Source organism: Panulirus ornatus, chromosome 14, assembly GCF_036320965.1.
Source record: "Panulirus ornatus isolate Po-2019 chromosome 14, ASM3632096v1, whole genome shotgun sequence".
Classification (NCBI taxonomy): Eukaryota; Metazoa; Arthropoda; class Malacostraca; order Decapoda; family Palinuridae; genus Panulirus; species Panulirus ornatus.
In genome coordinates, this window is record NC_092237.1 from 51743532 (window position 1) to 51756207 (window position 12676).

Here is a 12676-nt window from a genome sequence, read left to right on the forward strand (position 1 = left end):
TGCCGCTGTGGTCCTAGAGGCGAGGCACGCTCCTCACCCCTCACCTGCCGCTGTGGTCCTAGAGGAACGCTCCTCACTCCTCACCTGCCGCTGTGGTCCTAGAGGAACGCTCCTCACCCCTCACCTGCCGCTGTGGTCCTAGAGGCACGCTCCTCACCCCTCACTACCTGTGTCCCCTCCTCACACTCTTCCATCCCTCCTCCCCCGACAACGACGCCGGCCGGACGTGACACAAGAAGACAATGCAATTAGGAAATACCTGTCGCCATCTTTGTGCGTCTCCGTCACATAATTTTCCCTCCACTCACCTCCTAATTGCATTACAGCGGTGTAATTACCGTAACTGAAACAGATATTAACTCCCTCGAATAAAAATCGTCCTTCTTTGACGTACAACATCCTCAGTCTGTCGACACGCACTTCAAAAAAAGGCATGAATATTTCAAAGAAAAGTTTACACATAAAATCCAGAGACCCGTTTCGTGAAAAGGTGCCGACCAGCCATCACACCCTCTTCCAGTGTGAGAGGAACAGGCGTTTACTGCAACACTGACAATACAGTGAGGAGACTTTGGCAGAAAATATGAATGGTAAAGAGACGTTTATCAGAGAGTGATGGACGAGCCTTCGCTGGGACGACGCTACGGGGTGATGCTCTCTCTCTCTCTCTCTCTCTCTCTCTCTCTCTCTCTCTCTCTCTCTCTCTCTCTCTCTCTCTCTCTCCTAGGTGGTAGCCAGCCACCGACCACGCAAAGGTGTATATATATTCTATTACCGGTACTATCCACCCGCGTATCGGGAGGGCTTGCTGAGCCAGCCCTTCGGTGGCTGTCGGGTGTTAATCCTTTATCCCACGCTGCTGTCTGTTCTTTCTACCTTACCCACATCTGGGCTGCTGGCTCTCAGTCCACAAACACGCCAAGGTCTCCCACAACTCAAACATAATAACACATGACAACACGTAACTCACACGACGCGTCATTCACAGCACTACATTTTCTCGCGGTAGGCGCTACGCGCTTGCCCTACCTCCTCATGGCAAAAATTTCGTCATATAAAAGTACCTTGAATGAATGTTTCTTTCCGTATGCTTGTCATTCGAGGTCTTCTAGACTAACACCTTGCTTACTAACCAGCGACTACTTTCCTTCACAGACAGAGTGACAGACAGACAGAGGCACACACACACACATACACACACACACACACACACACACACACACAGTATCCTCAATGTCACAGGTGTGCATTTCCTTCGTGAATATTGATCAGGCTATACGGAAATGTAACACACTTGTATGCAAGCAAAACTTAAAATCACATTTCTCAACTAATTTCAGTATTACTTAGATCCCATAATAACTATGCCTTTAATCAATACGTAGGATTTTTGGTAAGAATAAAAGACTAGAATATTTACAATAAGACTGATCCATTGCTTGAGCCAAATCTTTTTTTCTTTAGGAATTTACCGTCATTTACATCAATTAACTCTCTCAGTCCATCGTAAGTCCACTAAAATTACAGGGGCATTTCCAGCTAAAAGACCCAGTGTTGATCGCCTTCATAAGGAAAGCCTTCTGTTTCTTGGTCCTGAAAGTGACGAATTAAACACGCATCTTAACAAAGATCTTAATGTTAAACTCTGATGTTAAATGATAAGTCAAACATCGATGTTGAAGAGTTAAACATCGAGTTAAACAATGATGTTAAGGAGTTAAATGTTAACGTTAAACTCTCATTTAAACGACGATATTAAACGTCTATGTTTTCCTCACTAACGCGATTCCCTGATTTCCAGATCGCTGTGGTGGTGGTGGTGGTGGTGTAGCGCACACGACTGACCAACGATCTTCCTGACGCCTCACTCGCCTGGAGCCCCAACAGTCCGACGCACACTGACCCCCAAGAACACTAAATGGGATTCTAGGACTCAGCGGTTACTCTTCATCCCCGCTGGAGTTCCAGGACTCTCTCTCTTTCTCTCTGTGGTGTGAGGACTCAAGCCATCAACGAAGCCGAGACCCCAAGGGAAGCATTTGAACTCCCAGATCCCCTGAAGGTTCTCCTGGAGGTGTCTTACGCGAACGCGACTCGGTTCCTGAAGCTCTTGGACGCGCTTCGTTGAGAAGTGATCCAACCCGATGGAGTAAGCAATGTGGCGTTCCAGCCTTCCATGAACTGCTCACGAAGACGCAGTAGAACTTCAGCTTTCGACGCTCTTAAGTCTCTCCCTTGATACGTCCTTTCCTTTGGTGGGGAAGATTACAGACGGAAATGAACAAAGGCCTCAATCATTCTTCATCGGTATATCGAACTCAGGTCACGTCTGTGTCCCTCTTTTACTTCCGATATCGTTACGATGTGTCCGTTACACCCAACTAGCGCTTGTGCCGTCATCTGTAAGGGTTTATCCCGGGCTTTTTAGGGGAGGCTTACATAAATCATACCATCGGGATGGCTACGGTAAACTGAAGACGAAGACTTGCTCTGTCGGCTCTGCTTGACCACCAGAGAGCTCGTATCAAACGTAAAATGATTGTAGCATCGTTTCACGAGATATCCCATAGCCCAGTGAACATGTGTTCTTCAAGCGAGGTCTTGCAGAACAAAGACGTTCACTTTAGCTGCCGCCAGTTCTTAGACGTTGATAGATCAACTTCCACGAGATGTGGTAAACAGGTTAGGAGGAGAGAATTCTACGAACAATGAATGAATGACGGATTATGCGCATGTTTTGGTGGGCCTGAAATGTGTATACACTTTTTTTTATAATAGATTTTCTTCGTCGTTGTGATGAGAAACGTCAAGTGACTACTTACACTGAGCGTCACCCTTTATTTGAGACTTATTGCGTCGCTTTTCTCTCTGTCCATGTCAGTGCTTACAGTCACGTCCCTTCTCTCCTCATCTCAGTATCTTCCTCCTTGCAACGTCTATCGCGTCTTTATCACCGATGGTGTTTATCTGGACTTCGCTTGAGTCGCACACCTTCATTACTCGCGGTATTTACTCATGAGTCCGCAGGCGAATATCCCACGGGACTCGTAAATATATATATATATATATATATATATATATATATATATATATATATATATATATATATATATATTCTATTCTATTTAAGTCAGTTTGTATACCAGGAGCTTAGAGTTGCAAGAGTAGGGACACTGGCGGAAATTCTAACTCAATACGTACGTCAACAACTTCAGTGCTAGATAACTTCAATGTCTTCTTGACACATGGTTTTAGGAGACCAGCGACCCTGGCTGATCTGACACTGTGAATGGTTCCCGTGATATTGTGCTGATGAGGACGGCCGGCAAGCAGGCAGGGAGGGAGGGAGGCAGGCACTCAGGTTACTGACTATCCTCCCTCGCCCATCATCTATCTACCCATCTACAGTCCCCGACCATCAGCCCAAGCTCTACCCCGCCCGCCAACGTAGCCTCTAGCTTGCCTACCAACCCAGCCTTAACCCTGCCCCACCATGAGCAAATAATACTTAAAAATCGTCTGCTGTGTTTAATCTTCCGTATTATCGTTTTGTGACGATAAATACTTTCTTTAACCACATGAATTACTTACCACTCGAGTGATCTGTGTTGGAAGCGGAGCGATCAGCTGTCACGACGTCCGTTGTCAAGCTGTGGTCAACAGAGTCTCTACCGAACCACACCTTGTCAAATTACCCTCAGTCAACATCGCCTTCCAGCAGTAGTCTCTCTCTCTCTCTCTCTCTCTCTCTCTCTCTCTCTCTCTCTCTCTCTCTCTCTCTTTCTCTCAGGGATGGTGTGTGGGGTAGCGGTGGCCAGATATACTGTCAACTTTCATTCAGATACGTCAAGAGGCACTTGTGGACAACTGCCTCAAAATGGATCTTCCACAGTTCTACCTTGCATGCAACCTATCCATTTTCTTTCTCCCTTTTTCTTTTTTACCTTGCAAGCAACCTATCCATTTTCTTTCTCCCCTTTTCTTTTTACCTTGCAAACAACGTATCCATTTTCTTTTTTCCCATACCAGGCCCATCCCTTCTAGGTTTATTTATCTACAAATCCTCATATTTTGGTCTAGTTTTCCCTAACTCGAAATTCGACGCCTTTGAACTCCACAGAACCCATGCGACTCCTCAGCTCTCGTCCGGATCAATTAGTATGAACTAATAAACTCATTAAGTACGACTCCCTTGGATATGCCCGTTCCACGATAGTCCACAATCTTCACCCACCAATGAGAAAGGTACTATCTTGCTCATTTCCGGGTTTATAGCCTTTGTTAAGGAGTTGAACCCTTTCCGAAAGGTTTTAAAGCCTTTACGAAGGGTTTAAAAGCCTTTGCAAAGGGTTTGAAGCTTTTGTGAAAGGTTTGAAGCCTTCTGAAAGGGTTTAAAGCTTTTTTTCGAAAGGTTTTAAGCCTTTCTGAAGGGTTTAAAAAGGGTTTAAAATTATATACGATATATGACCAGGTGTTAAGAGGTCTGAATTCTGTGAAAAAGCAACTTTTAGAAAATAGTTCTAAAACACAATTTCCCAAATGGTCGGTCTACCGAAATCATCTCACACAATGAATCAACTGTGAATATATCGATGTTGGATCGTACATTATCCTGATGTTTGTATACAAATTTGTATGTCCTTGAATGTTTTCTTCAGACTCACACAAACAATATATATATATATATATATATATATATATATATATATATATATATAAGCAGATATTCATAACATCTACTTTATCTCTGTGTAAATATATATATATATATATATATATATATATATATATATATATATATATATATATATATATATATATATATATATATATATATATATATATATATATAAAGAACATTTCATCTGAAGTAGAGCTTAACTTGTTCTGTATGGAATATCTATACGTCTCATTCCTAATTAGGTAGAAAATACATCCAGCTACCAGACTCCTATTCTTCACTCCGATAGCAACGACTCATTCTCCTTGGCCTATTGAGGTGTATTTACACTATAGCAGTCTCGTGTAACTCATCATCTCACTCATATATTCTTCTGAGGATGACTTCCACTCATGATTATGAGATTTGTATGTCGTAGTTTTGACCTACATGGCTCAAATTCTTTTTTTTTCTTCTTGGAAAATCCTTACTCCCTATTCTCTACTCCCCAATCCCTATTCGATAATGATTCTATTGATTCTATTCGATAATGATTCTATTGATTCTATGAGGGTTTCTCTTTGGGTTAGGAGGTGATTAATGGGAGGAAGGGAAGTACTTAGATTAGTATTGTGTGTTTATGATACTGTGTCGTCATTATCAGGGTAACATGCATGAATAAAACTTCACAGACATCTTACTGAAATAAAAGAAAAAAAACCCTACGATATATATATATATATATATATATATATATATATATATATATATATATATATATATATATATATAAATTGCTTGTACGAGAGGCTATAGTTACGCAGGGACGACCCCGTGTCGGGAAATTCACTGCAGGGAGCGCCCACTCGGTGATAAATGGATACTGCGTAGACAGCTGTAAAGGGAACTGCACACGGTTGTGTGTACATGTGGGGACGAGACAAGAGTTAACAGAATACCAGACGTGGAGGTGAAAGGCAGAAGTGAGACATATGTATTGGAGCGGTGGACAGATCCTGGCAGCGTAGACGGCAGACGCGTCTGACGCCAGGGAGAAGTAAAATGGAGATGTTAGTCAACACAGCAGACTAGAGATGATAGACTGGAAGCTTACCAGGGTATACAGAGGAGCGTAGACGGTGGTACAGGCTACACCGAACTGACAACGTACAGACACGCAGCATTCACAGCAAAGTGTACACACTTGAGTAACACATGAAGTAAGGCTGTAGAGAAAGAAAAAGGAGAGAACGAGAGATATTGGAGAGAAACTGCAAAGGAAATGATGGGCGAAGTATTTAGAAGCGTTCCGGCAACTGTATTCATGCATACATACGTATATACATATTTACATACATGGATATACATATACACAGGTGTTGCCTCTCTCCACCTGCCTCAGGTTACACCACTGGCGAAGTGTCACCTTTGGTCAGACTGTATCATCGTCAGGTGATGAGAGAGAAAGAGTAAAGTCGCGTCATAGAACCTCTCGCTTCCAAACAATCCATCCTCGCCCTACTATTGAGTGTAGCGCAGCTTTGGACCTGTAAGAGCCCTTGGATAGGGGAAGAGGTGTGTGTGTGTTATCCATGGGTTAGAGCCCCAGGGGACCCTTGGAGAAAGAGGCACCGAGGTTGAAAGCACTGGAAGAAGCAAATTTCCTTGAGATATGTAAATGTCTAGATAAGGACCAGGTTCAAAGACCCAGCCCACATAGGCAGGTGTTGTACCGTCGTGCTCAAGGGTCGTACCGTCATGTCCAAGGGTCGTAGCGTCATGCTCAAGGGGTCGTAGCGTCATGTCCAAGGGTCGTAGCGTCATGCTCAAGGGGTCGTAGCGTCATGTCCAAGGGCCGTACCGTCATGCTCAAGGGATCGTACCGTCATGCTCAAGGGATCGTACCGTCATGCTCAAGGGATCGTACCGTCATGTCCAAGGGCCGTACCGTCATGCTCAAGGGTCGTACCGTCATGCTCAAAGGTCGTACCGTCATGCTCAAGGGGTCGCACCGTCATGTCCAAGGGTCGTACCGCCATGCTCAAGGGTCATGCAGAAATACAATATACAGTGTACAGTCACGGGTCGTAATCCGCATGGCTCTCATAATGCAAATGTTAAGATAAAATACTTTGTTTCGATACAACATTAAGTCGTCTGACTGACAAAATCAACGAAAAAGTTTTCTAATATCCGTCAACGATCCTTACTGTCTAGCAGAAGATTCTGACGTTACAGTAGACAGGTGACGAGCCGTCTCATCTGTCAGCCTGCCTTTGCAAGACTCTCTCCTCTCGTGTGTGCAGCGCCCCAGACGTTTCGTCTCGCCTTGTGTCAGCTATCACTCACATCCTCGAGGTGTGCCAGGGATGAATGGGGGGACACCAGCGCGATGGGATGATGATCTCCAGTGAAGCCAGGGTAAACAAGTAACACCGGTAAGACAGGAGACGATGGGGTCAACTCCAGGACACCCGTTAGAGCTGCTGTTCAAAGCCTTACGAAAGACGTGCGTTTGGAACTTGTCATATTTTTCGTGTTCGTTCGATGTCGTTGCGGTGCTCTGGGCCAGCGGGGTAACGCAGCCTCCTCCTGTGTCATGTTTCCACATGACCACTCATGTCTGACATGACGTGACATACACCCACAGTAGAGGATATATGAGGACTTTTTATCTCCACGGTGCCACAGGGCTACAACACTGTATACAGGTCACATTAAGAGTCATTTGGTGGAGGCAAGTCACACCACATTGGTTCTACTGTCATCCCTCCCCTCCTTGCAGCGTCGCTTCCTGGAGCATCATTCGCACAGTGTTCGTTATCCCATAAGGCCCCGCGCACGTCTGTAACGCAGGGGTCCATCCTCGCGCAGGCGCGGACTGAATGACGACTGTACCATCTCTCGTACACTGAGGAAGGTGAAGACCTACTTAGATCCTCCTGCACCACTCGGAGGGGAAGCTCAGAGCCGTGGGATGTCAACCAGGGAGAACACCTCGTCCTCGTCCCCTTCCAAGGTCCCCCGTTGCACTCTTGGTCGACCTGGACATCACGTCTGGGGCGAAGTATCATGATCACATGCTGCTACTCGCTCGTCTTGTGGAGTGTGATTGCTTGTAAGATATGAGTTTTGTTTTTTAAAGAGGTTTTACTCCTTTCCTGTGCTTTTGCCACGTCGGGTCTTATCCTTTATTCTCAGAGTGTAGTCATATTACCATCTTAATTACCTTCTTCGAGTCGAGTTACGTTGGCAACTTATATTACTTAGTACATTCAAGGATTATGATCTAATAAATATCACAATCACGAGTATCTTCCTATATTTCTACATACGTCATGAACATCTACTGAACACATACTGTCTTGTCTGTCACATTACTCTATTTTCATCCACCCAAACTGTGGTCGACTTGCAACTGAGGGAAGGGGTGGGGGCACGTTCATTCTCCATCAAGCCTTTAAGGAATGGCAAAAGAAAACATTCATGACAACAAGATAATCTTCCGACACCTCTCAGTTGAATCCGAAGCTCCGAACGCTCTGCCCTCTGCTAACGCTGGAGACCTCTGACGCTCGTCCAAGGGTTAGTGTTCTGAACGCCCCCACCCGACGTTAGAGGCCTCTAGACCCCCCTTCGTGGGATCACTTTCATAAGCTCCTCAGCTCTGCTATCTGTACACCACGTTGCCACGACAGGATAACATTCGAAGCTTCGATTCTATGAATCATTTCCTCACTGTCTCACCTCATCCTTCTACCTTGGCTTAAACTACTTCCCTTTCTCACTTGATTCAAATCACCCACACAAATCCTCACTCGGCCCTCCCCATCACGACACAAAGTACCATACGTCTCTAATTCCGCTTCTGTCTTCAGTTGAGATAATTCGACACTGAGACTGGCCATGTTGCAATCAAAAATCTTTATATATACTTGTGTGTGTGTGTGTGTGTGTGTGTGTGTGTGTGTGTGTGTGTGTGTGTGTGCGAGTGATGACCCGCTGTCTACCATGTGAATGGATGATTGTAATGCACGTCTGACCATCATTATCATCATCATCATGAAGGAAGCTTCTACTCTCTCCAGCACAGCGTAGCTACGTGTACACAGTAGGTCTGTCGTCAGTAATAAAGATTTTACACTAAAGATGATGACTTTAATTTTTTCTCTCTTTTACTCCGTCGTCGTCGACAGTGCACACACTCGCCCAACCCTCGTTCTGTGACGAGGACACTGATCACCAGGGTACGACCCTTGGTACGAGACGGTCCTGACCGTTTGGGGAGGTGGTATGACCCTTTGACTTGACCCTAAGGGGTCGGGGTTTTTCTGGTGGGTGAAGCCAAGCGACCCGCAAGGAGTCGAATCCTGGGAGAGGCAGTCGGCCTATACCCACACACACACGCAGACACACACACACAACACCTGGATCCTGACACGGTGGAGAATTAGCAATGAGGGAGGGATGGAGGTCTGGGGAGGTAAATTACGACTGAATCAACAAAGACCATAAGGCTGGGGGAATTATTGAAGGGCAGGACCATAGTTAACACTGCTGAACGAGGGAGATAGAGGAATCGAGAAGTTAAAATCAAATTCGAAGAAAGGTGTCATCAGATACAAAATGAAGTTACGGGTGGAAGAATGTAGCCAAAGTGCTCGAACGCAGAACGAAGTCAGTCTAAGGTGTTCAGAAGGTAAATGATTACGCGAATGAAGGGAGAATGACTGAAGAGCAAAAAAAAAAAAAAAAGAAAGAAACCGTCAAAAGAGTCTGATCCACATGTCCTGGTGGCTGTTGAACGAGGGAAAAAAAATTAATGCCCATAGCAGAGGGAACAATGTACAGGGAAGGAGGAACAGTAGCAGTGTCTGGGGCTCATCAACAGACTCGAGAGCGTGTTGAGTGAGCCAGCGGGACGAGGGACCTGGGCACGCTGGAACATAAGTACACAGGAAATGAAATGAACCTGTAGAGAGAGAGCAGTCGCCACTGCAGGAGAAGGAACGAAGGCGAAATCCTACGGTCAGGCGGGTGAAACGTTTAAAAAAAAAAAAAAAAAAAGGTGCAGTGCATTCAGGCGGACGAGACGTTAAAAAGAGCGCGGTGCATTCTGGGTAAGCGCGAACTAAAAAGGAGAGATACTGGTCAGAGACACGGAGGCTGACGAATCAACACTGCTGCTGGACTAAATCGAAAAACTGGGTGACACAAAAACTAGAAATATCAATCAACCAGGAGGTTAATGAACGTAAACTATTAATCATCTTTGGACCGGAAAGAAAGAAGAAGAAGAAATAAAAAGGGATGGGTGGTAATAATCGTAGATTAATGGGACGATCAGTTATCATCACAAAACTTCTTATGTGTGATTAGTTCTCCATATTTTCGATATCTGAACATAATTCCCAGTTTCTTAAGAGACAAAAGATCTGTTGAACGTGGGTATTTCCAAGATTAAACGTTATGATATATATATATATATATATATATATATATATATATATATATATATATATATATATATATATATATAGTTTATCGATCAATAGTATTCCATTTCAAGTCCAATGTGTGAAGACCACCAAAGTAAACTATATAAAAAAAATACTAGTCAAGTTGGCTTACTGAATACTCTTCGAAGAGTACTTGACTTTAATCTCAAATAGTTCATAAAATACTTATAAAATTGAGAACTGTTAAGTCAATATAGAAACGGAATAATATTGATGACAACGGAGGCACCTTATATTTAGAATAGTTATTGTTAAAATACTGTTTTCTGTACCACATCAATACAGTAGAAAAATGTGATGTTTGGGGTAACTAAATAAATTCCTTCAAAGCCGCCTAACTGTACATTGCAGTACATTCAGAGATCATAGCCTACAAAAAAATAAATTTCACGTCTTAACATAATGTTTATCCACTTAAAAGTAGCGGTGATACTTCACTTTCCTTATGCCATCTTAATATTCGACTTCTCGGCTTTATGTACGAAAGAAAATAGAAAATACTGAAGGAAAGAAAATAAGATGAAATTTCACGGAAAAACAGATAAGCTCAGCCTGTTTCCAGATTCAATATCTTATTGCAAGAAAGTTGCTCTCCAGGAAAACATACTCTGAAAGAAAGTCACCGGAGCTGTCTTTTACTGTCACATAAGAGCTAATGAATGTTTAACTAACAATTATCGGCACTGATAAGCATTTCGATTCAATTATCTCATAGTTCTGACATTCTGCTGACGCAAAATATGTGTAAAATGGGTTTTTTCAAGGCTACAGAATATCACCTGCTTTGCTCCTTGTTCCTGACAACCACGAAAGTGTGTCGGGAGGTCCTCGAATTTATTACGATTCATCGCGTATCATCTATTGCCTTGCAGAGAATCTGTTGGGCCATTCTAATGCGACCAAAAACATAAATATATCAACATGTGTCCTACGTGTGAGAGGGGTAAGTGTTCCTTGTGGTAAACGGCTTAGATTTTGGGACCCCAAACTGTGCCTCCTGCTCGATGTCGGTTCAGTGTAAATTATTTGAATGTAGAAGCGTCGCCACGAAGGAAACGTTTTCCCGGCATAGCTCCACGACGTCGCGCGTTCGTGCATAATGACTGACGCAGTCCCCTGTCCACCTAAGATGACACGACGCCACGCGTTCGTGCATAATGACTGACGCAGTCCCCTGTCCACCTAAGATGACACGACGCCACGCGTTCGTGCATAATGACTGACGCGGTCCTCTGTCCACGAAAGATGACACGACGCCACGCGTTCGTGCATAATGACTGACGCAGTCCCCTGTCCGCGAAAGATGAGACCCGATTGTTCAATTCAACCTAAGCTAGCTTAGCCTAGGATAGTTTAGCGTAACCTAACCTAACCTAGCTTAGCCTAGGATAGTTTAGCGTAACCTACCCTACCCTAGCTTAGCCTAGGATAGTTTAGCGTAACCTAACCTATCCTAGCTTAGCCTAGGATAGTTTAGCGTAACCTAACCTAACCTAGCTTAGCCTAGGATAGTTTAGCGTAACCTAACCTAACCTAGCTTAGCCTAGGATAGTTTAGCGTAACCTACCCTACCCTAGCTTAGCCTAGGATAGTTTAGCGTAACCTAACCTAACCTAGCTTAGCCTAGGATAGTTTAGCGTAACCTAACCTACCCTATATAGGCTAGGATAGGATTTGTTCGGGTTTTCACTATCTGTACGATATGTCTTCATCTAACACTACCATTTTTTTTTTTTCATTTTTTCATCAAACCCTTTCTCACTTTGCGGCGCAAGGAAACAGTGAAAACTGGAGAAGTGATGGATGGGTTGATGGAAGCCGCCATGCCATCCATCACTGTGCATAACCCATGATGTACGACGTGTAAACAGATGGTGTCGAATGTTGACGGGAGAGTTTGTGTGGAGAGGAAGCAGCGAGACGTAGTAACGCCGCTGTTTAACCCCGTCAATCCTTAGTACGTTCGTGGCCGAGTGGAAATCTTTCCCCAAGTCAAACGTTTTCCTGTACGTCCGAAGAGAAGACCATTTCTCCTCAGTGACCCTTACATGTTATTCTGAATTAGTTCTTTGACAACATATGCTCAAACTTAGGTGATTTATTTTTTTTTCTGACAACATATGCTCAAATTTAAGCGACTTGTTTTTGAAAATATATGCTCAAATTCAAGTGATCTTTTTTTAACATCATATGCTCAAATTTACGTGATTTTTTGACATGCTCAAATTTAAGTGATTTTTTTCTTACAACATATGCTCAAATTTAAGTGATCCTTTTTAACAACATAAGCTCAAATTTACGTGAATTTTTGACAACATATGCTCAAATTTACGTGATTATTTTTTGACAACATATACTCAAATTTAAGTGATTTTTTTGACAACAAATGCTCAAATTTAAGAATTCTTTTTTCTTTGACAACATATGCTCAAATTTAAGCGGAAAAAAGTTCTTTGCAATTCATCGTGGCCCTGAATCATTATATCGAATATAATAA